The 24,846-nt window shown below is 32.3% G+C and overlaps 1 long non-coding RNA gene across 2 annotated transcripts; it reads right to left on the minus strand.

The window, feature by feature from the left end:
• Positions 1–13,395: 13,395 nt before the first annotated feature.
• Positions 13,396–15,820, minus strand: LOC132039587 (uncharacterized). Of its 2 annotated transcripts, XR_009410428.1 has the most exons (3): positions 15,552–15,820; positions 14,907–15,115; positions 13,396–14,774 (listed from the first exon to the last, which is right to left on the minus strand). It is a non-coding gene; the product is annotated as an uncharacterized LOC132039587 (long non-coding RNA). The 2 variants fall into 2 exon arrangements; XR_009410427.1 differs by having other exon boundaries at positions 13,396–15,115.
• Between the last annotated feature and the right edge of the window lie 9,026 nt (positions 15,821–24,846).

Below are 24,846 nucleotides of genomic sequence, written 5' to 3' on the forward strand. Positions count from 1 at the left end.
TCTATATGAAATATTGACGTTTCGGAGTCTTGACACACGACTAACCGTTGGTCAAAGTATGAAAAAAACACTAAGTGTTGCAAAGAAAAGATTTATTAAAATAAGATGTTGCGATCTTTTCATGGAAAAAAACACTAAGTGTTCCTTAAGTGTGTTATTTTTTAATGCGTAACTTTATTTCGAATATGTTGCAAAAAAAAAAATCGCGTAAATCGGACGTCCAAGCTCAAAAAATCGCGTATATTTGAAATAAAGTTATGCTTTAAAAAATAACACACTTAAATCTAAACCCTAAAAATACAAAACTTTAAGCTAATGATAACAAGTCTTAAAACAAAAATGAACGTCTGTGTATATAGAATACTTAAACCTAAAGTTTTCAAACAAAACTTACTTCGGACACCTTTTCAACCCCTAAAATGACGGTCCGAACGTTTACGTATCCTTGATATATTGAGCACGCATTATTGTACGCAAAAAAAAATCGGTTCTATATAAAATATTGATGTTTTGGAGTCTTGACACACGACTAATCATTGGTCAAAGTATGAAAAAAAAAAACACTAAGTGTTGCAAAAAATAAAGTTGGCCAATTTTTTTTTTTTTTTTTTTACTGTTTCTATAACGCAGTATTTTACTGCATTATAGAATTTTTTTTTTTTACTGGGCACCTTTAGCCCAAAGATTTTAATGCGTTAAAGGACTTAACCGCGCTGTTACGCTTAAGGTACTTTTGTCACCTTTTTTTTTTTTTTTTTTTTTATTTTTATTGGAGTATTTTGGTTCAAAACATTTTTTTTGGGTCATTTTGGTTCGGGACTCAAGAGAGGAAGAGATACGTGCAACATTCACGTCAAAGATGAAATCATCTTTAATAAAAATGTACTCCTTCCGTTCACTTTTACTTATTCATTATTCACTTTGCACATCTCTAAGAAATAATAAAGGCCAAAGTCATAGATGGATCCCTAAACTTATCCTGATTTTTCATTTAGACTCCTTAATTGAAACGTTGACCATTTGAACATAAGATAAACGTGCCGGTTGAATACATCGTGCGTACACACGCATGCGGTACAATCGCTTTAAACGGAGCGTGAGAGACCAAATTTTTCTTTTTTAAAATTTTTAATCATTAAAAATTAATTTTAACAAAAACTTCTATTTGAAAATCTATTTAAATAATTAAAAAAATAAAAAACCCAACTCATCCTCTCCGATAGCCCCTTCACCACTACTGCCCCTCCTCTCGCCATTCGCCGTTGTTCCACTCAAAAATCTATTTAAACAAATCTCCGACGAAAAATGGCACCATTTTTTTTAATTATTCAAATAGATTTTGAAGCGGCGACGGTGGGGGCGGCGGAAGAAGCAGCGACAGTGGGGTGGTGAAGTGGGATATCGGAGAGGATGGGTTGGGTTTTTCAGATTTTTTTAAAATTATTTAAATAGATTTTAAAATTAATTTTTCTTAAAATTAATTTTTTTTGTTGACATGGCTTATTTTTATTGGTCTATTTTTTCATGTCACAGCAAGTGTACTGCACGCATGTGCCAAGCTGGCACGAGGTGTTCAAATGACACAGTTTATCTTATGTTCGAGGGTTCAGATGGTCAACATTTCAGTTGGGGGGTCTAAATAAAAAATCAGAATAAGTTTAGGGGTCCATTTATGACTTTGGCCAATAATAAATAAAATACATAATTTACTATGATACTCATATTATTTGATGTATAGTTTTATTGGACTTGAAAAATAATTTGAAATGAGTAATTAATGTTATGTGTAAAACAGGAAAAAAAAAATTGTCTTCTTTTGATATGCTAAAAGTGACAAGTGAAAGTGAAATTCTATTTTTAGAATACTGAACAAGTAAAAGTGAACAGAGGGAGTATTATCCTAAATTAAACTTGGGAAAAGGGTCGAAAATGCCCCCTTTACTTAGGGAAAATGGTTAAAAAAATTCATTACAAATTTAGGTCAAAAACACCCCTCCCGTCATTAAAATTTTCAAATATACCCCTGTCTTAACAGAAATTTTCAAAATAATTCGATTTCATTTTTAAACCCGCTCCATTTAAATCCGACCCAACTAAATAAAAAACCCATATGGGTTACCGCCCCCGTGCCTAGTGACTCCAAATATAGGATTCGGAAATAAGTTGGTCGCATATGAGTTTTTATGTAGTTGGTTCGGATTTAAATGAAGCAGGTTTAAAAATGAAATCGGATTTATTTTGAGAATTTCAATTAAGACAGGGGTATATTTGAAAATTTTAATGGCAGAAGTGATATTTTTTACCCAAATTTATAATGGATGATATTTTTAGCCCCTTTTCTTAAAGTAGAGGGGCATTTTTAACCCTTTTCCCATCAAACTTTCTAGCACAAATATAATGACCTGTTTGGTCATGAGAATTATTCACTTTATTTGAAAATCAGTGTCTGAGCATGAAAATTTTAAATATAACTCAGTGTCGGAGCATGAAAATTTCAAATACAACTTTAGTTGTATTTAGAATTTGAAAAACACCTAAAATCTATTTTCAATTTCAGTACATTCAAACAATCAAACATTCTTTACAAAAAATATAAACAAACACAACTCGATCTTCAACTCCAGCTTAAAAAATTTCAAATAAAGTGAAGAATATTTGATTTCTATGGACAAACTCTTATATCTTGGAACTATTTTATACCATCTAGGAGATGGTATAAAATAGTCCCTAGATAAGTGGTATAAGAAGGTATATTCCAACTTATACTATAGGATGCATTTTATAATTTGTTTGATACAAGATATAAATTTATCTCAGGATAAATTTATACTTTCTATCAAATATGATATAATAAATTAGCAGACTTTAGGATATCCCAGCTTATGCCATGCACCAAACGGCCCCTCTCTTACTTAGTTGGGTACTAGAAAAATATCGACCGGGTGAGGAAAAAAAACTGAAATTATGAAAGAGGCGGAGGCTGAGGTAGTAGGTAATGATTGCTAGTCTATGGCACTTGGGGTAATAAGGTCGCTATCGATACACTGTTAGGAAATTATTCGTATTATGTACACCAGATTAAGCAATTTAAACTTAGAAGTTAGTACTATCGAAATTTAAGTAAAATTACATATTAATCAATCATGATATGATGAAGTTCATATTTATAAAGACATGTCATATATGACATTTGGTTTAGTGCAAAAATTTGATGTAGTTATGTGACGTTAAGAAGAAAGTTATATGAAAGTTTGACCACTTTACAATTAGTTTTTCTCCTATATTTTTTAAATTATATTTATAAAAATAAAGTTATGTCTTGATTAAAAAATAACACGCTTAAATCAAAACCTTAAAAAATAAAACATATACATAAAAAAATATTAACCTTTTCAACCCCTAAAATGACAATCCGAACGTATACGTATCCTTGATTAAGAGTCTTCATTGTGAACTTTTATATAAAATACATTTTTTAGTTAATGAAACCCATAATGTTATGCAAAGAAAACAGTTAGGAACAAGTTTGTTGATTGTAACACAAAGAATAATAATATTGTTTCTTGTTTTACTTTATATGAAGGTATATATAACAATATTTAATTATTGATGTTTCTTTTATTTCGCTTAATCCAAATTAACTATGTCAAAAGTTAAAAAAATCAATAAATTTTTTTATTAAAATGCTAAAACTCTCAAAACTTTAAAAGCATTATTAGTGGAGAAAAAGAAATTCCCCGAGACTGTCTGTCTGTGAGCACTCGAACCATTTGGTAACCAAGCTCAAAGGTGCATATAGAGCTATAAATTATGTATTCATATTTAGTCCTTTTTTTCAATTTATATTTGTTTAAAACCAAATCATTCCAAACCAAATGCTGTAATTTTTTAATTTTAATATCAAATCAAATCAAACCAAAATTAAGATCTTTGAAATACTGTACTAAGGCTCCTCCACTATACTTGATGAGAGATGGGCCAGAATAATCGCCAAGTGAGAAGTCACGTTGTCGCATTGTGGGCGGACTTGGAGCAAAGTTTGCTGCTTCTTTTAGTTAGCACTTAGTATGCATTTGCACGTGAGATTTGAAACCATAGTTTGAAATTATAAAATAAAATCAGTGTTTGGACATGCATTTCATTTCATAATTTCAAATCATGATTTTGAAAATTTTAAATATAAAACTTGACCTATAAGTTTATATTTTATAAAAAAAGACTCATAAGTTGGTAAATATTTTTAACAATTACTCCCACCAACCATTTACCAACCTCGTTAACTTCTACCAACCTTTATTTATGTCTACCATGTGGGAGGATTATATTAAAGAGTAGTCACATTACTATTCATCTTAAATTTTCGATTTTATTGAACTAAAGTTTGATCAATTGATGTTGTATTTTTTAGAAAGGCCTTCTAATACCGTATTAATTTTGTTATGAACTATGACTTGCTCATTTGATAAGATTGTATAAGAATTGGGAATGTTTTGATGATTTTCACAACTTGTGAAGTTTTTATGTCTATAAGGAAAAATATGTCCAAACGGCTCCTTAGCCTTTGGATTTTATTAGGAGTGGGTGTTGTGTCCATTCTTGTCACCATCTCTCTCTTAACATCTCAACTTAGTTTTACACTATTTGCACGCCATCAGAAAAGGGCAAACTCACCTCATGTTTGTCCTCATTTTCCTGTGCTGTTCTTGTCAATCTACACACTTCCGAATCTTGTACCTTGCTTTCGTGATCAGTAGAAAGTTTGAAAATTATGCCGCGTAAGATCATCTTCAGCCAATCTCCATCACACTTTTGTTGTGATTACTAAAGAATTGCTTATACACTACACAATCATTTATATACGTTTACTAAAAGATTTACTTTCATTCATTATCATTAGTCCATCACAAAACTAAGAAAACCGTATATGTCTAAGGCGGCATGTAGCAAATGGAACAATGGGGGTAACATCTCGTGTTCTCTGTCCAATGCAACTTCTCAATTATCCAATCTAATGAGTTTGAGGACTCGGCGAATTCATCAACATCAACCTTTGGTCAATGCTAAGAGAAATGTTGGCAACTACTACCACAAATGGCCGGCTGAACCATAAAGCAACTCAAGCAAGTGCCTCCAATTTTTTCTAAAATATATATATATATATATATATATATTTTTTTTTTAATATTGTCCTAATTTAAATTTGGTACTTCGTGACATGACTATTTCTTTTGTGAATGTTATATAATTTTTTGGAGTGATATAACGTATATATTTACTTTTTTTTTTCTTCTAATAAACAATAGAAGGTTTTAAAAGATAGTGTACCCAACTTAACTTTTAAATTATTGTCACAAACACGTTGGTATAAAAGCAATAATATTTCAAGCTCCACAAATAAAAAATGTTTTATTGAAATTAGTAGAAGTTAGTGATAATTCAAAATATATATATATATATATATATATATATATATTTAATATTGTCCTAATTTAAATTTGGTACTTCGTGACATGACTATTTCTTTTGTGAATGTTATATAATTTTTTGGAGTGATATAACGTATATATTTACTTTTTTTTTTCTTCTAATAAACAATAGAAGGTTTTAAAAGATAGTGTACCCAACTTAACTTTTAAATTATTGTCACAAACACGTTGGGAAAGTCGTATCGAAAGTATAAAAACAATAATATTTCAAGCTTCACAAATAAAAAATGTTTTATTGAAATTAGTAGAAGTTAGTGATAATTCAAAAACTAAAAGTGAAGATACTTAATTCACAACATATGTATGGGTTTGATAATTTTGAGTTTTTATAGGGTATGACTATTTGAGATGATATGTCATTAACTTTGAATGATGTGTAAAACAAAATGGCCACTGATATTGATTGTTTAGACTTATTTTTCAAACGATAAAGTGTTAAGAAAAGTAGAACAAGTACAGATGGTACTCTAATCGATATACTCAATCAAATAAAAAATCTTGATTCTTTTTCAAATACAGTACCTATATTGCTTATTGAATAATGTTAACAAATCCGGTGACGGTTGTCTCAAATAGAAGAAGTTTTCGAAATTAGAATTTATAATTTCTTACCTGAGATTAATAATGTCTCATGATACATTTAAATGGATTAATTACGTTATCAATTGAAAAAGAATTATTAATGACTTTACAAATAAAAAGCTAGAAAAGTAGATTTTAAATAAAAGTTATAATGAATATTTTTATTTTAAAAAAAAAATCAAATAAGGCCTCGTATAGAAGTTTGCTTTAGGCTGCCGAACTTATTGAGCCGTCCCTGGTACCATAATAAAGCTGCCCCTATCTTCTAAACGGGCCTATCACTTCCTTCGTACCTTCTTGGCTTAGGCTTCCAATTAAACTTAATAGCCACCTCACACTAAGAAAGGTTACTTTTGTCACCCTTTACAGTCCCCCAATAGCAGGAGAGAGAGTTATTGCACATTCAAGAGTCTTTCGGTTCTTGTGGAAGCTCCTTCTTATCGATCAATCAAGTAGTACAAAAATTATAGCTTATCTTATGACCCGGTGCGGCACGACATCTTTTTATTAAGTAAATAAAATAAAGTATTAAAATATAAGAAGTAGGTTAACTAATGAGTTCTCACAAGCAACCTCCATCACCTTCTATTTGGTAGGTAACATCACAAAGCGTATCATCGTATTTGACTACAAAGGAAGGAACCTCCGTAGTTGGACACATCTTCCATCTATTTGGTAAAAAGAATAGTTCATTTCCTATTCTTTGAGAGGTAGCAAAACGTATCATCGTATTTGACTACAACAAACCGGAAGGAAAATAATCGAAACCGGACCGGTCCGGTTCAAAAGTGTCCAAAACCTCTTTTTTGTTTTGTTTTTTGTGTATTATATATATATTATATATTTATTAGTATATTGTAAAAAGATATAAGTTTATAAGTAAGGTTTATATATTTGAGAGGTAGCATATATATATATATACTTATATATTATAACTTAAGTTATTTATAGCTTAATTTTTTTCTAAGCTTATAAATTCGTATTTTATAAATTAAGTATATATATTATAGTTATTTTTTTATTTTTCAAGTATATAGCTTTCTATTTTTAATTTAAGTAGATGTATATTATAAGTATATTCTTAGTATATTTTAGGTATATTCCTAACTTAATATAAGTAAAAATATGAACACAAGTAAATAGAAGAAAATTCAATGAGCTATATATTTTATTCATTCTTGGATAACATTTATTTGCAAGTTGTAGTTTTTTTTAACTTGCAAATAATACATGAGTTGCAAAGAAATAGTAGAATAATAAAATCACCAATTCTCAATCATTTGGTTAATTTCCCCATATCATATTCGGCCATGGAGATATATTCAAAGTCTTCCATTTGGTCCGCTCCACTTGCTATCAAATCTTCAATCTCTTCCTCTTTGCCTTCCTCCGCTTCTAAGTTTTGGTTGCGTCGCTCCGATCTAATCCAATCGCGAATGCACACTAGTACTTGCAAGATAAATTCCGGATAATGAGTGTCTATGGTCTCCAATTTGTTGTCTTCCTTGGCTAAATGCACTCTCCGAAGCTACGGTTGATACTTGAACCGTAAGAATATCTCGAGCTATTCTTGAGAGTATTGGATGACTTGCCTTTTATTTCTTCCACCATACTAAGACGTCCAATTCATCTAGTTCCTTGATATCTACATTTGGCTGCATAAAATAAAAGTGATATTCATCAAAGTTTGCATTACAAGGAGTTGGATGTGAATGTAAAACTTTTAAATGCGACAAACCCGACAAGCCCTTTTTGCTACTTTGAGAAGTAGTAGGGCGTGGAGCAATGGGTGTAGCATGTTCTTCCAAATTAGAATAATGACTAAAAACTTTTCTAAACTCGGCATCAATAGCAAGTTCAGCTTCAGCTAAAGATGGTTGAACTCCCTCTTCAATTTCTAAAAATGTATAAATTTAATTAACCAATGCTTGAGTAAAGACACTTTTAAACAAGGATTTTAAAAGAGAACCCAATATAAATAAAGTTGGGATGGAAAAAAATACTTTTTAAATTTTGTTGTCATATCAGAAATAGCCGCTTGATAACCGGGTTTATATTTATACTCTTTAAAACTCTAGCTATTTCCCCTAAGTAGGCTAAAATTTCGGTTACCGTGAGATAGAATTGTTTAGAAAAAGCAAGAGTTGCATTATAAAAAATTTCTAAGAGTTAAACACATTCCTTAACATCTTCCCAATGCGTAAAATTTAACCAATCATCATTATTAATATTATATTTGTTGTGAACTTGTTATATGGGAATCCTATACTCATATGCTTGTTGTAGCATAATGTAAGTGTAGTTCCACCTAGTCTCAATTTCTACTTGAATTTTCCTAGGTCTAAGGTTATTTTTCACACAACAATTCTTAAAATCTTTAAGTCTTCCCCTATTAGCATTACAAACAAGAAACGCAACCGCCTCTCTAACTTTTTGAAAGAATCGTCAAAACACACAAGACCATCTTTAACAATTAAGTTTAAAATGTGACAACTACATCTCACATGAAAAATATTTTTTAGTGGAGGGTTTAATTTCCTTTTTAAAAGACCAATCGACTTTGTATTAGTAGAAGCATTATCTAAAGCAATACAAAGTGTTTTTCTATAAATGTTAAAAAATCTCATAATAGTAGACATTGAATCCGTTAAAAATTTTCCATCGTGATGACCTTTCCCTTCATCATATCAAAAAGCTATAATTCTTTTTTGCATAACCCAATTGTCATCAACCCAATGACATGTAATAGCAAAAAAATCTAACTTGTTAAGACTAAGACTCAAATCAGCGGTAAGAGAAACATTATAATTTAAAGAATTAAATACATGACGCAAATAAAATTTATATTTTTATACAAATCTATAACATCCGCTCTACAAGTACTTCTAGGAATACCCTCAAATAACGGATTATAACAACGTTGAATGTAAGTAACAAACCCCAAACCCGAAGGAAATGAAAATGGTAAACAATCATAAGCTACCATTTTAGCTATTTCTACACACTCTTTTTTCTTGTCATACTTAAAAATTTTACCGGTTCGTGGGTCTATCATCATTTGAATACCCCCCACATTTGAACCCGTTTGCTCTCCCCAAACATCTATATGTTTCTTTCTCATATGACCATTTAGTGTACTCGTTCCACCATCCTTACTAGTTCCTTGCCTAAAAGCAAATACTTGTTTACATATGTTACATTTAGCTGTTTGGCTTTCCTTATCCTTAATCATAAATTTTCCAAATTTTAGCGATTGGCTTACGAGTTCTAGGCGGTTTGTCTTGTGTATGTGATTGTGCAGGACATGTATCTCCTATTGGATTTTCAGGGGCTTGTGTTTCATCATCATCATCAATTTCATTAAAAGTGTCGGTATAATGTTGTTGCATTGCCTCATGACCTAAAAGTGAATTATTTCCACCAACGTCAATACTTAAATTAGGTGTTTCTTCCACAAATGTTTCCTCATTAAACCCACCCCTAACAATACCACTACTACCGGCACCACGTCTAAATCTCTTCGCCATTATTAAATAAAATTAATTTAAATCACACTCAAATAAATCACAAGAAAATAAATTGCAACAAATTAAATTGCGAACTAAATTAAATTAAATTGCGAAAAATAAAGATAGAGTTGGAACGAAGGTACCAAATTGCCGGATTAATTTCCAACAAAGTGAAGGCGGCTAGAATTGCAAATCCACCAAAGCTACTTCGGATTGTTGCAAAATCACCAACTCCACCAACAATATTATAATTGCAAAATTAATAATTGAAACTATAATAAGACTTTATAATATTTAATTGAGAGAAATTTAAAGTGGCTAATTGTTGCAAAGTAACTATAATTGAGAGATTGAGAGAAAGAGAAAGAGTGAATTGGTGTGGATTAAAATGAAAATGAGAGAGGTTTATATAGGGGTGGGGGATGGGTTAAAGTGTTAAAAAAAAAAAGTTTGGGGGGTTGGGGGGCCAAAATAAGGGTTTGGGACCATTTGGCAACGGTCCAAATTAGCAATGAGATGGACCGAGCTGAATCCCAACGGCTACATTTAAAAAAAAAAAAAATTTAATTCCACCGGTTATAAAGATTTTTTTCACCCTAACCGGGCTTCAAGTTCCAAAAAAAATTGAAACCGATCCCGTAGTTAATAAACGTTAACCGGCTGATACCGATGATCCGGTTTTACCGATTAAATGATTAGGTCGATTGTGTAATATTTCCCTTTTTTACCGGTCCGGTTACCGGTTTGAACCGGTTAACCCGAACCGATTGACGGGTTTAGGTAGCTTGCAATGGTAACATTAGCTAGGCAATCAAGGCAAGTCGAACAAAGTCACCACTAGGGTGAAATCATGGAATGAGAAAATGAATTGAGCTAGTCAGCTAGCTAATTACTTGCTGACCTGATGAAAATGAGAACATAGTCACTTCCATGGACAAACACCTTTTATATTCCTAATTATTTTTTGTAACCATTTACTATTCGAACCTTCATCGACCCAACTAATCATATATGACTCACACACAAAAGTTCCGTGTAAAGGGAAGCACTCCTATAAAGATTTTTTTCACCCTCAAGGCTCGAACTTAAGATAGAGAAATCTCATCCATCCAACCACATCATATTATGTTGGCCTTTCTCTAGGGAGTATATTTACCAATGAAACTGAAGTTTTATCTACTGACTCTGTAATATTTTGTATATAATCAAATAATATTTGACTGGTTTCCAGTGATCTCCACCAATCTTTTAGATTCCACCCCGTATTAAGAGACATTTATCTGCTGTTAACTTTTAAGTAATTTTTTTTATTTTTTTATTTCCAGTAATATGCACCTAGATTCCAATCACATGAAGTCAAATCGCTTGTGGCAAGACAACACGTAGAAACGCTCAGAGAAATATTCCTTTGGAGTCTTGTCCGTCATCAAATTGAACATAAACGGTTTCGTGAACTCATTTTCTATCGTCATTTTAATCAAATACGCATTCTTCGGATTTACATAGTACTCCAGTCATATCAGTTGCGATCATTTTGGATTGCAGCCATCACAAAGAAATAAAAAGTAAAGGGTAGGAAGAACTAACGTGTTCACAAGCAATATTATCAAAACAAAGGATAATGACACCTACTTTGGGAACACGTATCATTCTCCCATCAATAATCACAAGGTTGCATCATCCAACAATGAAATAGTACATCACAAAATAGTCTAATTACTTCAGTCCAAGGAAGTAATTGTTGTCAACAAGTATCTTTACTTTAATTTGATTCGTTCGGAAATGAAAAGTTTGAACGCCAGTGGGCTGCAACTTTTGTCATGCAAGACAAGCCTACAAGACGGAAGAACTTCGCAACATGTATAACTGACATAGTAAGATATTCCAGCAATAAAGCACATAGCAAAGGATGTTTGTTTATTTCGGGGCTGTTTGGGAGTAGAGGGCCGAGAAGATGACTGACCGGCTATACATGAAGGAAAATAGCCATAGATGAAGGGGCTTTATGAGCGTGCATAGACCATAGTATTGGAGACTGGACGAAGAAGCAGAATCCGTTTAGTGTACACAAAGCTAAGAGTATGTGGTGCCATTCTACACAATGGAGGGCAAGAAATATAATAGTACAGTGTTTTTTAGAAGGGACTAGTGATTAAGTTGGATGAAAGGCGGATCCAGAATTTGAACTTTATGAATTTTAAATTGTAGGACAGTAACCTCAAACGCTAGTAATTGGATTGTAAAACTACTACGTTCTGCCTACAACGTAACTTAAAGCCTACATCCACTAATGAGTTGGAGAGGCGGGGGTGATGGAGAAAAGGCAGGCTAAATTGGAGATGGTGATGACACCTATAATATTGAATTGAATATGGCAGCCAGGAGTTGTTCACCAAAATATACAGCATCTTTTTTGGATTCAGTCTGTCGCACCCATGTTTTCTTCTCTACATAGGTGTGGAAAACAGGTTCCTTAGGCTTTTGAAAGTTTGCTCCCCTTTAAAGATATTCATCAACGTTATCGCTCACCAAAATATAAAGCATCTTTTTTGGATTCCGTCTGTCGCACCCATGTTTTCTTCTCTACATAGGTGTGGAAAACAGGTTCCTTAGGCTTTTGAAAGTTTGCTCCCCTTTAAAGATATTCATCAACGTTATCGCGTCTATCCTAAGTATCACCAGTGGACGAGTTTTCTCAGCTGAACAGTGAAAAAGAAAATGAAGATGTGGATATCTGACCATTAACTTTCTAAGTACAAGGATACATAAGGCACCAAAGAAGCATCAAACCCTGGCAAAAATACTCAAGAGATCAACTCATAAGTTATTCAAAGCAAATAGGAGGAATAGAAAAATATTACAAACTGCTGATATTCTTTCCACTAGACAATAAAAATATTACATTTTGCTTTCCTTCTAAGACAAGTAGGAAACCTCACAAACAATAGAAGAAAGCAAATAATGATATATGTAAAGCACCCTAAATCCCAAAAAAAATAGATAACATAGCTACACTGGATGAGTAGTTTACGAATAAGAAGCAACACGGCCAGGTTAAACCTTATGTGCTCTGGTATTTGGACCATAAAAATGCAAATACTTCCCATCTTCCATTTTTCCCAGCAGCATCAGATGTGCTAGACCTAGAGAAATGACTTCATTATTCGGTAAGTTCAGCAACCCATATTTTGGATAAAACAATTGTACCCTTTGCGATAAGTGATAAAACAAGGCTACATACTTAACAAATGTGAACAAAATGGAACCAAGTTATAGGGGAGGGGTCACAAAAATATATTGCTCCTGCGCTTGTGCATGAGAATAACAATATTGGTTACCACTTCATCCAGCTGAAAAGTTATACTGATTAAACTGGATAAAAATCAAATAAAGTTGTTACAAGTTAGAACAAATGTGTATGTTTCTGGAACAGTAACCCCATTAACATTTGTGTTGTGAGACGTGAAGATTGACATGAATTTTAATCAACCCATTATTCATATTAGAACACCTAGCCTTACAAATTGTTATTTAAGTCTCTCTCCTATGGTCAATTTCAGTTGATTGAAACCAATTGCAATTTGCACAATATGTCCAGCCACAAACCATTTTCATACTTTTAAATAACTACTGCAAAGATCAATAAGCATAGAGTTGGGACAAGGAAACTCCTTGCCGAGGAGCTCTGTGCACCCCAGAACACCCGGTGCTTAATCAAAAAAAAAAGGAAAGCGTTACAGATGAAGAATAGAGATAGTAAATGTCAATATCATCAAAAAGACAGATATGCAGCTGGTAAATGCTCCTTGGACAAAAACTGGACTGTAATTCAAAAACCTACGACGTAAAAGCCCAGACTGAACTATTTAGTTTGATGAAAATTGCACGGATTCTATCCAAAGAATGACAATGTTACATACTAACACAGTTTCAGCAAGTGAATTGTCAATTTCTTTTTCCCATATAGCCAAAGCAAGTGGCTACAAGATACAGAAGGAAGAGTATAGCCATTAATACGTATACCGCATACAATTTTTTTTACAGAGATCAAACTGAAATACGCACAATTAGCAAGGCAACTTAAAACTTAAATATAGATACTCTGGCAGAATTATCTTTCTGGGTCAGAGGACAAAATGTGCTAAGCTGATGGAATCGAAACAACGTAAAAAGAAAACATGCAGCAGTTATACTGTTTCGTTTCCTTTGTTTAGAGTGAACTTAAAATGAAGCCCAGCCTGCAGTAATTTCCAAATAATTAGGTTAAAAAATAACCACTTTATATTAAGATTTGATATCAACATACGCCTAGGCAAAACATCCACTTACAGTATTCCATAGAAGTCACAGATTATATACAGCTAGCTACCTTCTCTCTCACAATTTCTTTTCCAGCTTTAAAGCAACATAACCTTGTTCCGCCTACAACCAAGAGATAGAACTTCTAGATGTCTGGGTGCACTAGGTATGCAAGCAAATGTTTTCCGTTAGAAAAATTACCTCGAAAAAGCATTTTATGGAACATCAGTGTTAGTTTGTATAGGTGACATGATCATCTTTTTGGATAAAGTAAATAACTTTATTAATGATGGAGGAAGGTATAGCCGTATAGGTGACGTGATAATTAGTATTACGTAAAGATTTCTCTCAAAAGACAAGTAGTATTAAAGATTGAATACATAGTTTACCTATCACATGAATTAAGTTTAATAAAGTGTTGTCATTTATGGAAATGAACTTTCTCCTATAAGGAAGTCATTTTTCTTCTTTCGTTAAGAAATGCTTTCCTTGGAAAAAAAAATTCAGGTAACTGAAGATTGGAAAATGATTTCATTGTCATTTTTTTTTTGGCTTCGGTCTTATCAATACACCGTCAGTCCTCATATAACACTGAAGTGCAACAATTCCACAAACATCAAAATATACACTAGTATCGAACGAAGGATAAAGATGGAGAAAACTCTTCCTTTTCAACGAATTCGGTGCTATTCAAATCCTATCACAAAAAACAACGGCACTTAACGCCTCTTTTGTTCATCTAGTACAGTGTAACAAATGTTTAAACAAGTTTCGGATGTACTAGCATTAATCAAAAACCAAATCTTTTCGTTACTATATCAAATATACCTAAAAACCGAGTAAAATGTAGAAAGTCTTCTAATAAAATTATCTTCCAGGTCTCTCAATTACAAATGACCTAAATCATACAAAACTAAACGGCTATCAATAAATCAAACTTCTCTATTTCACTAATAGCAAAAAACAACGGCATAAAATGTAGAAAGTCTTCTAATAAAGCTATCTTGCAGGTTTCTTAATCACAGATTACCTAAATCATACATAATTAAACAGTTATCAATAAAATCATACTTCTCCATTTCACTTAATAGCAAAAAAAACAACGGAATAAAATCTCGAAAGGCTTCTACTAAATCTATATTGCAGGATCACACATCATACATAATTAAACAGTTATCAATAAAATCAAACTTATCTATTTCACTAATAGCTTTCAAAATTACCAAATCCTCTTAGATCCTGCAAAAACAAATAGAGTTATATACAGCATTAATATCTATGCTCCAATTACACACTGCACAATTAAATCATACATAATTTTTTTAAAAAAAAAACAGTTATCAATAAAATCAAACTTCTCTATTTCATTAATTAGCATCAAAATTTCCAAATCCTCTTACATTAGAGTTATAAATCATTAAGATCTATGCTCCAATTAAACACTGCGAAATTAAATCATATATAATTAAAAAAAACAGTTATCAATAAAATCAAACTTCTCTATTTCATTAATTAGCATCAAAATTGCCAAATCCTCTTAGATTATTAGAGTTATGTGTATCATTAAGATCTATGCTCCAAATTACACACTCAACAATTAACAAAGTTAGATCCAACTAAATTCAATCAAAATACAACAAAAAACAAATCAAAATCGATTCGTAAAATTCATTACCTCATTAGATCGATCCACAACAAAGCTGGTTTAATCGAAAACAATATTCACCACAGTAAAAAAAATTCACCGCAGTCTCTTATTCAGTTGATGCAAGGCGGGACCGAAACTTCGTCGTAGACAACACCAAAAAAAAGTATTTACCGGTATGCCTACGTCACCATCGCCGTTAGCTGACGTCATTGTCTCCGGCGAGGAAGGTCCCGACCTGCACCAAGCGAATGAGAGGCTGCCGCAATACTAATACAAATTTTTTTACGAGTGTATCTCTGTTGCCTGTATGTATATGTGTATATATATAGATCTGAGATTTTTTTAGAGAGAGAAAAGACCTATGTATATAGCTAGAGAGAGAAAGTGAGGTGATTGTAAGGTGATTTTATAGAGAGAACGGACGAATGAGATGGCGAAACGTGGATAATCGAAGAGGTTGGTGAAAAACGTTACTCCTATACATTTTTTCAATATAAACAAATTTCTGACACTTTTTTATTCTCACAAATGAATGAACTTTAATCGTAAGGTGGCTCAGTTGGTTGAGATCGATTATCATCGTGATAAAGATGACTATCTGCTCTATACATGAAGGAATAATAGTCCCTTGTCAAAAAAATAAGGGAATAAACTTTCAAAATCCAATATTGTATTTTTTGATTAATTTTTTCAAAAATTATCCATTCTCCTTAATGAATCTTCAAAAAATACTGATATTGACCATCTCTTATTTTTAGGAAGAAGCAAAAGGCTAATATTAAAAAATTATTTTCAATTAATGTCTTTAATTAATTTTTTTAAAGCGCGTGTCACGCTCCAAAAGTTCATTTATTTTGGAATAGAGGGAATAGAAATATTAGGGACGAGGCAAAAGTCAAAACTGAAGTTTAAAATTGTGACCGACATTAACATAATTCGGGCTTGGAGTTGGGCATAATTACGGGGGAATGCCACTGGTGACGGTAATTTTGGATCTTAACTCTACAGTAAGTACATGTGCGCGTGAAGTAAAGCTATAATGTTCAACTATAGTTACTGGACGTTGCAGTGAAAGTAACTATCAATCCATGTAACAAACTAACTGGTCAATAGTAACGTTGGTAAATCTAGTAGGAGAAGAAAAACGTTAATTTCTTTTGGTATCGAGTTAAAAATTTAGTATTATCTTATTTCTTGTTTGATTATTAATTCTAGGATAAAGTATACCAGGCATAAATGGTCATAAGTTATTTCATCTATGATAAAATAATTGTATCAGGTTTAAGTATTTCGGGATGAAACAATGAAAATGACAAAAATACCCTGAAGTCCCTCAAACCGTTTTTCTACTAAATAAGATAGAAGGTATTTTAATAAACAAATAATTTCTTAAACATTATGCAATGCATATTATTCTAATACAACATACAAAACAATCATTAACAGATAATACCATAATAACAAATCTCATCATAACTAATCCAATGTATCAAATCATAACATAACGTGTCTTCAAATCAAGTGATTCCTGAGGACATAACATGCCAAAACAAGCGTACAATATCATTTACGACTTAATGAAAAGTCCTATGATTTTCCTTGATTTTTCTGAAGTGGAATTAGCCGGATGGGTTTATAACCCAAAAGTCATAAGTTAGGAATCTTAACTTATGTCTTTAACTTATTTTTATTATTTTGACTTAAAAATAATACTTTTCTTTTTCAAATACTTAAAAATTATTTTGATTTAATAGCACCTAAAATAGGTCGATCCAAACAATATAGCCTTTTTCGGAGATAACCAAATATGTGCTTGACATGTGTTTTTAACTTTTAATTCCTTCTTCTATTTTTTTGTTCCACTGAATTTATTTTTGATGTTTATGGTATTGACGATCAAATCCACCATTAGAGACCAGTGTGTGCTTCTCAGAATTTCAATCACTCTTTCACAATCCCAACCATTCTTCTTTTTTATTAATTATTCTTTTTTTAAGTAGTGAAGCTAGGAATTTTGATTAAGATAAAATATAGGGATAATTTCAGAAACCTCCTTTTTAAGGTTGGATTAATAGCGATAGCACACTACAAGAAAGTACACGAATAACAATAACTCTTTGGCAACAAAAATAATATTGACTATTGTTGTAAAAAGTACTTTTGGCATATATTGACTAATTTCCCTTATGATTTATGGTATTACTTACTTCCCTTCTTTTGATTTCTTTGTAATAATTCTTTTAATATATTTCTTTGCAACAGTTCTTTTAATGTATTTATTCTTTTAATTTCCACATTAAAATCATGTAATATGAGTACCAAAAGATATTCGCAGTAGGGATCTAATATTTCAGTTGGTTGGCTACCTGAACTTTCTCCTTATTGATGAGGATTTGAATCCCACGTTGTAATCCCCTCCCAATTTCCCCTTCTCCTACTCCCTATGTAATAAAAACAATTTTTTTTTTAAAAAAAAGAGATATTCGCACAAAATTAAAATCACCATGCAAAGAGTACACTATACAATCAGGGGTGGATCTACTAAGGAGTTACGGAGTGCCACGCCACTCGCAAGCTTCGGCCAAAACAGTGTGTGTGTATATATATATATACATATATATATATATATATATATATATATATATATATATATATATATAAACATATAAGATATTGGAGTGCCACCCGTAGTAACAATAGTAGCCATAGTGCTAGTGGCAGTGGATCTAGCTTTCCTCTATTTTACCAGGATCGAATCTGGCATGATGAACGTTGTTTTAAATTTCATAACATTTCAGTCTCTATACAAATACACCTACGGACTACAACACTTGCTAGTTGGCACTCTTCTTTTTTAAATGTTGACTATTTTATTTGTTTATAATCTATATCTATATCTATATTATATTTAAAGCATGAAGAGCCTTAGAAATATTGATTGAACTTTTTGTCTTTCATTAAAAGACTCTACAATAGATAAAATTGTCATTTATTATTTTCCTCAAATTATTATTAATTATATTTATAATATTTCACCTATTTTATTTTTTGAAAAAGTAAAAAACCCACCGTTATTTTTTGAGTCCTTTTTAACTTAATTTGGCAAATATTATAATAGTCATTCAATAATTCTCCTAATATTTAGGACTTTAAAATAAATTAAAATTAGGTTAATAAATCTTTCCTTATTTAATTTATTCAATATAATATATTTGTTAAAAAGAAGTAATAACAAAGGAAAATCACATTAAAATTTAAAAGGAGTACCTTTTGTGTGGAAAAAACAAAAAACTACCTTGTGCATGCTTTAGGTGTAGGATTCTTTCAATTTTTCTTTGTTTGGGATTCTTGCTACCAATTAGGATTTCTTTGTTTGGGATTCTTCCTACCAATTAGAATTCATTATAGGTTTAGAGTTCTAGAGCATATGAAGAGGGGTATATTAAGTAAATATCAATGCTTAATTGGTCTTACTATCAACGTAGTATTGATATTATTGTTTTTGGTCAAACATAATGCCTTGCTCGATTTGTTTTAGCTCTTAGCTATTTGTCGCTCAATTATGCTACTCATTTGTTATTTCAACTTTGAATTTTATATCGATTTGCAATCTAATTCACAATCTTTTAATCCTTTTTTTTTTTTTTTTTTTTTTGCAGAAAAAATGCTAAGAAGGATTTCTCTACAATGAATCTGGAGTGGAAGAAAGATGGTGATAGGTTCATCGTAGACGAGGCGGTCAATCATGATAACTCCATTATCGTCTTACATCCTGCTACTGTGGACAAACTTCAACTTTTTTCATCAAGGTTTTCAATTTAATCTTCTAACTGAAACTCTCTATATTGTACTTATAGTCGGATTTTTTTTTGGATAAATATTTACAGAATTTGTAATCATTGCTTAGTAATATTTAGTAATATTTTGATGATAACTTTCTAGGTTTCGATTTTGAACTATCTAATCGCATAGCGTTTGAATTATTTAATGGCGTAGCATTTGAACTATTTAATGGCTTAATTGTCGTTTGCTTAGGTTCTCGGTAACTGTTTTGTTGTTTTTAGATGTGTAAAGCGGCATAAACCTCTTTCCGGGTAAATTTCAAACTGACATGTAATTTACATAATAAACTTTATAATTGATTGTATACTTGTCGCATACTTTACAATTTATTGTCGTTATAAGCATGTTTAAAGTTTTTCTTCTTTGTATCTTTTAGTGCTCTTCAATTATGTCTTTCTATTTGCTAACAAAAGATAACTTTTCCTACCATAGTTTGATTTTGCCCTTTTCTTTTTGTTCCTCTTTTTCTTAATACTGAAGTATTTTAGGTTTGGTCAGCATCTATTGTTTCTTTCACTTTCGAATGAAACCTGGTATGCATGGTTCATAGCCAAAAAGAGAACTTTCTAGGTTTTGATTTTGAACTATCTAATCGCGTAGCGTTTGAATTATTTAATGGCATAGTGTTTAAATTATTTAATGGCTTATTTGTCGTTTGCTTGGGTTTTTGGTAACTGTTTTGTTGTTTTTAGATGTGTAAAGCGGCACAAACCTCTTGCGAGTAAGTTTCAAACTAACAGGTAATTTACATAATAAACTTCATAATTGATTGTATACTTATCGCATACTTTACAATTTATTGTCATTATAAGCATGTTTAAAGCTTTTCTTCTTCGTATCTTTTGGTGCTCTTCAATTATATCTTTCTATTTGCGAAAGATAAATTTTCCTACCATGGTTTGATTTTGATTTTTTCTTCTTGTTCCTCTATTTCTTAATATTAAGGTCTTTTAGGTTTGGTCAGCATCTATTGTTTCTTTCACTTTCGAATGAAACTCAGGGTATGCATGGTTCATAGCCCAAAAGAGATTGGAGGGCTTGTGAAGAAGTCATGAAAAGAATAGATAATGCAATCACTGAAAGTACTTGCATCCTAACATAGATGATAGACCTAATTATAATCTTTCACCTAATACGTAGGACTTTAAAATTGATAGTTTGAATTATACACATCTTTCTATATAAAAATTGGTACTTCGTTGACTAGAATCCATGTGTACTATAGGAAATAAAAACTTAAAATTTTATTATTTACATTCATGAATAATAGTCCTAAACTAAAAACAATTACTATTAACGTATCTCCAAGTAAATTTGGAGAGTCCTAAACTAAATACAATTGCTATTACTGTATCTCCAAGTAAATTTGGAGAGTCCTAAACTAAATACAATTGCTATTAACGTATCTCCAAATAAATTTGGAGAGTCCTAAATTAAATACAATTGCTATTTCCGTATCTCCAAGTAAATTTGGAGAAAGACCTTCTTGTATTACTATATATAACTAATTAAGCCAGTCAGTGGGACAACATTTTTGTGGAGCTAACATTGTTGTTGATAATTGTAAGATGAAGCAACTATTTCGTTAAACAAAGTTTTTATTGGAGTTTGTGTTTGTACGCATTTGATTCTCTATAGCACTCAACTTTTGTTAGATGTGAAACTCTCTATTTAAAGTAAATTAACGCTTTAAAATTAGACTTTTGATGTAATTTTTTTATGACGACATTGAAAGACATGTGATTGCTCTCTCTTCTTACATAATTATTTTATAGAGCACTTTCTCCTTCATATTTTGTATCTATATCTCTTTGGTGGTCTTTTATGTCATAAAAAAACACAGGCGAAAACTTTCAAAATCCTTATTATATTTTTTCGATTAATTTTTCATCATGAGGCATAACATGAGCGTAATTTAACGTGAATGCAGTCTTTATAAAATGCAATAAGTCATATCTTAATCAAAATACTTTGTTTAAACATGAAGCGGAAATAACATGAATGAGCCAAAATGGCTATTTTTCAAAAGTGTGACATGACATTGCGATTAATTTTTCTATGAAACCTCTAACATAAGTACGAACATTCATACTTATTTTGGAATGGGACAAGGCCCCGATACCTTAGATGCAAGAGCTAATCATAAAATAAAGAGTTGACTAAACCCCGAATGAGATGGGGCTCACCAATAAGCCGATAAATATTTGTCCCGAGCCGAACGTCATCCGTAAATTAGTACTTGCATCGTGAAATGCGATAGAAGGTATTTTAATAAACAAATAAAAACACGTCGCACATTGAATGTACTTGTATGTAAAAGCAATCAAGAAATAACATGGGACATGGAATAACATGATAACAAATCTCAAATCAAAACATAATCCAATGAACATGAGTACATATACATATATATCATGTGTAAAGTATCGTGAGTAGGGAGAGCAAGAATATAACATAAAACATGAGCAGTACTTTCATTTACTCTAATGAACACTCATATGATTGCTCCATTTTTTAATAATATTATGAAAGGATCCCAAAAGTCATTGCGAGAGATCGTCGGGACATGGGTGGAGCGATCCTCATCTATTTGGCTACATAGTTTTCGGGCTATTTCCTCATTAATTAAAGCAACTCCCAAAACATGAACATGTAAAATAAGTGGCACTTGTTGCCCATGGTTTTCATGAATATAACAAGACCCCCCATAGGCCTCGACTAAACCTTTTTTTTTCGCTCAGATAACCAAATTCGGCATACAAATGACTCGTACGTAAATTTTTATCGGAGATGTCTCCAAATGTGCACACAAATATACATACTTGCCGTAGGGCCTTAAGGCTATCATAATATACTTAACATATCAACATACATACACGTATTGACGATCAAATCCACCATTAGAGACGTGGCCGCCCAACACAACTCACACAACGTGTCCGAACAAAAACTCACATAACCCACATCTATGTCTACTTTTTTATAATAATTAACGAATCTTTTTTAATGACGGGACGGGGCCCCGATAAAAATAACCATAATCATATACATCGAAAAGTATATACCCAAAATAGCGGCTCCCGGAAGGAGCACTCGAACTAGAATGGAAATCCTACGCGGTGGATCACCAAAACGCGTATCCGTACCGCGGGCATGAAACGCAGCCCCCGAAGAAAGTGGTTATATTGACTTGAGTATGCAAAACGGAAAAATACGTAAACAAAGTCATAACCGAAGTAAGGCGTACGGAAAGCATAACAACCCAAATACCAAAGTACTTATATCCGAAATACAACTCATACATAAGCCATGCGAGAAAACAAACGCAACCATCGAGTGTCCAAAATGCTTTTTTATTTTGAAAAACATTTTTGTCTCACATATACAGAAAATAGAACATTTATATAAATTGACGTTAACCGAATGCCGAGGAACGTACGGCCCAATCCATAAATAAAATAATAGTGCCGAGGAACGTACGGCCCGATCCATATATCATATAATAATGCCGAGGAACGTACGGCCCGATCCATATATCATATAATAATGCCGAAACGTACGGCCCGATCCATATATCATATAGTAATCATATATCACATCACACCATCATATATCATATCGTATAATTATCATATCATCAAACATCATATCACGTATCACGTAGATATTCGGACCCGCGGACGGATCGTGGTCGCCACTCCATCTGGACGCCACAACACATCATACTTGAAGGTTTTATATCTCCGAACATCTCCGTCACACATCATAACATATATCATATCACATCATACTTCGGAAATCACATCATACTTCGGAATATAACATATTGCGCGCACGAACATAAAATCGAAAAAAGTAATAACAGAGAATGCACGCGAGCGAAATCGTAGGAAATCATATGCAATGCCAAACATTCACAAAAACTCAATAGAGTAATCAAAGGTTAGTGTTTATAAGCCAACGTAGTCAAAGCAAAATTTCTTCCGAATGTCCCTATATATATATATATATATATATATATATAAAAACCATAGTTACATATCGGAATCATAAGTATGCGAATCATTATGTCGGACTTAACGACTAATATGTAATCATAATCGGGGGTCGGAAGGGTAGTCAAATTAAGTTCTTTCAAAAGCCATCGAGTCTTATACAAAAGAAGGTCGCGGGACCCACGGACGAGCGCCAACCCAATCCGGCCCGCTACGAAAATCATCATCATCATATGTTATCGAACCATTATTACAAACTCAGCAGATAAGTGGACTAATCGTACTTGAAATCGGAATATTAGTCAAGCCATATTCTTTCAAAACAATCGCCGGAAGTACATAAGAAAAGTCGCGGGGCCCACGGAGGGGTGTCGACCCGAGTCGGGCCCGCCTATGGAAAACATAGTCATCATATATCGTGGAGTCATTTTTGAGCATATCGAAGCGATCCGGTTAATTATATTTATAAAGTTACGGGCTTTCGTAGTTTTCGAATCATTTAGGAACAACACTCTCTTAAAACCAATTTTTATGCAACTTTTGAAAATCAATCATACAAAAACATATAAACCATAGTTTGTCCACACAAAGGTGCCAACATCAAAACAAATACGACTCCTAAACGTGCTCGGATTTTAAGAAGGGAATTTCCCCCGAAGCTCATAACATATCATAACTTAGTCGTATCTAAGACATGCCAAAAGAAGGAAGGTAAGCTTTACATACCTCGTACGCACTCAACGCTAGCTCAAACTCAAGCTAAATCCAACCTACGTCTCGGGCTGCCCAAGGTCTACAAACAAGTCATAATATGCCAAACATTAGCTATAGACATTTTGGGCATTTAATTCCAATTTAGCCCCTAATTCTACAGAAATTTGGGAGTTTTCTAGAGCGTAAATAGGCCACCCCGAGAATTTAACTCGGCCAAATTAACAACAACAACAACAACAACCAACCTAGCAACAACAATAAGCAGTCCAAAAGGCAATACAACGTTAATAGCTCTCTTTTTCATCATTCAACAACATTCATAAATTCAATTCAACGGCTTACCTTCAAGCCAACATCCACGCTTATACATTCAAATACTAACCCGAACCCATACCAACAACATCCAAAGACATTTCAATCAATTCATACAACATTTCCAACAATCCAAAAATTGCTCCAATCTACCCGAAAACAACCCCCAAACCCGAGACACCACTATAACATATTCCTCATTTCCAAATCATGATTTGCACCAACAATTCACATTCTAACAATGCTATTCTCATCAATATACAAATTACATTAAATGTACAATAGCCTCCAAATCAGCCCATACAATTACAACATCAAACTTGAATCATTAAACGCTCATTTCCAACCTAGAATTCATAACGACAATAACTATAACATTAAGCGACATTAATTCATTTCTTGGCACATAAATGGCCTACATTCGGCCAACATACCAACATGCACATATGGATAATTCT

The sequence above is a fragment of the Lycium ferocissimum genome, chromosome 12, assembly GCF_029784015.1.
Source record: "Lycium ferocissimum isolate CSIRO_LF1 chromosome 12, AGI_CSIRO_Lferr_CH_V1, whole genome shotgun sequence".
NCBI lineage: Eukaryota > Viridiplantae > Streptophyta > Magnoliopsida > Solanales > Solanaceae > Lycium > Lycium ferocissimum.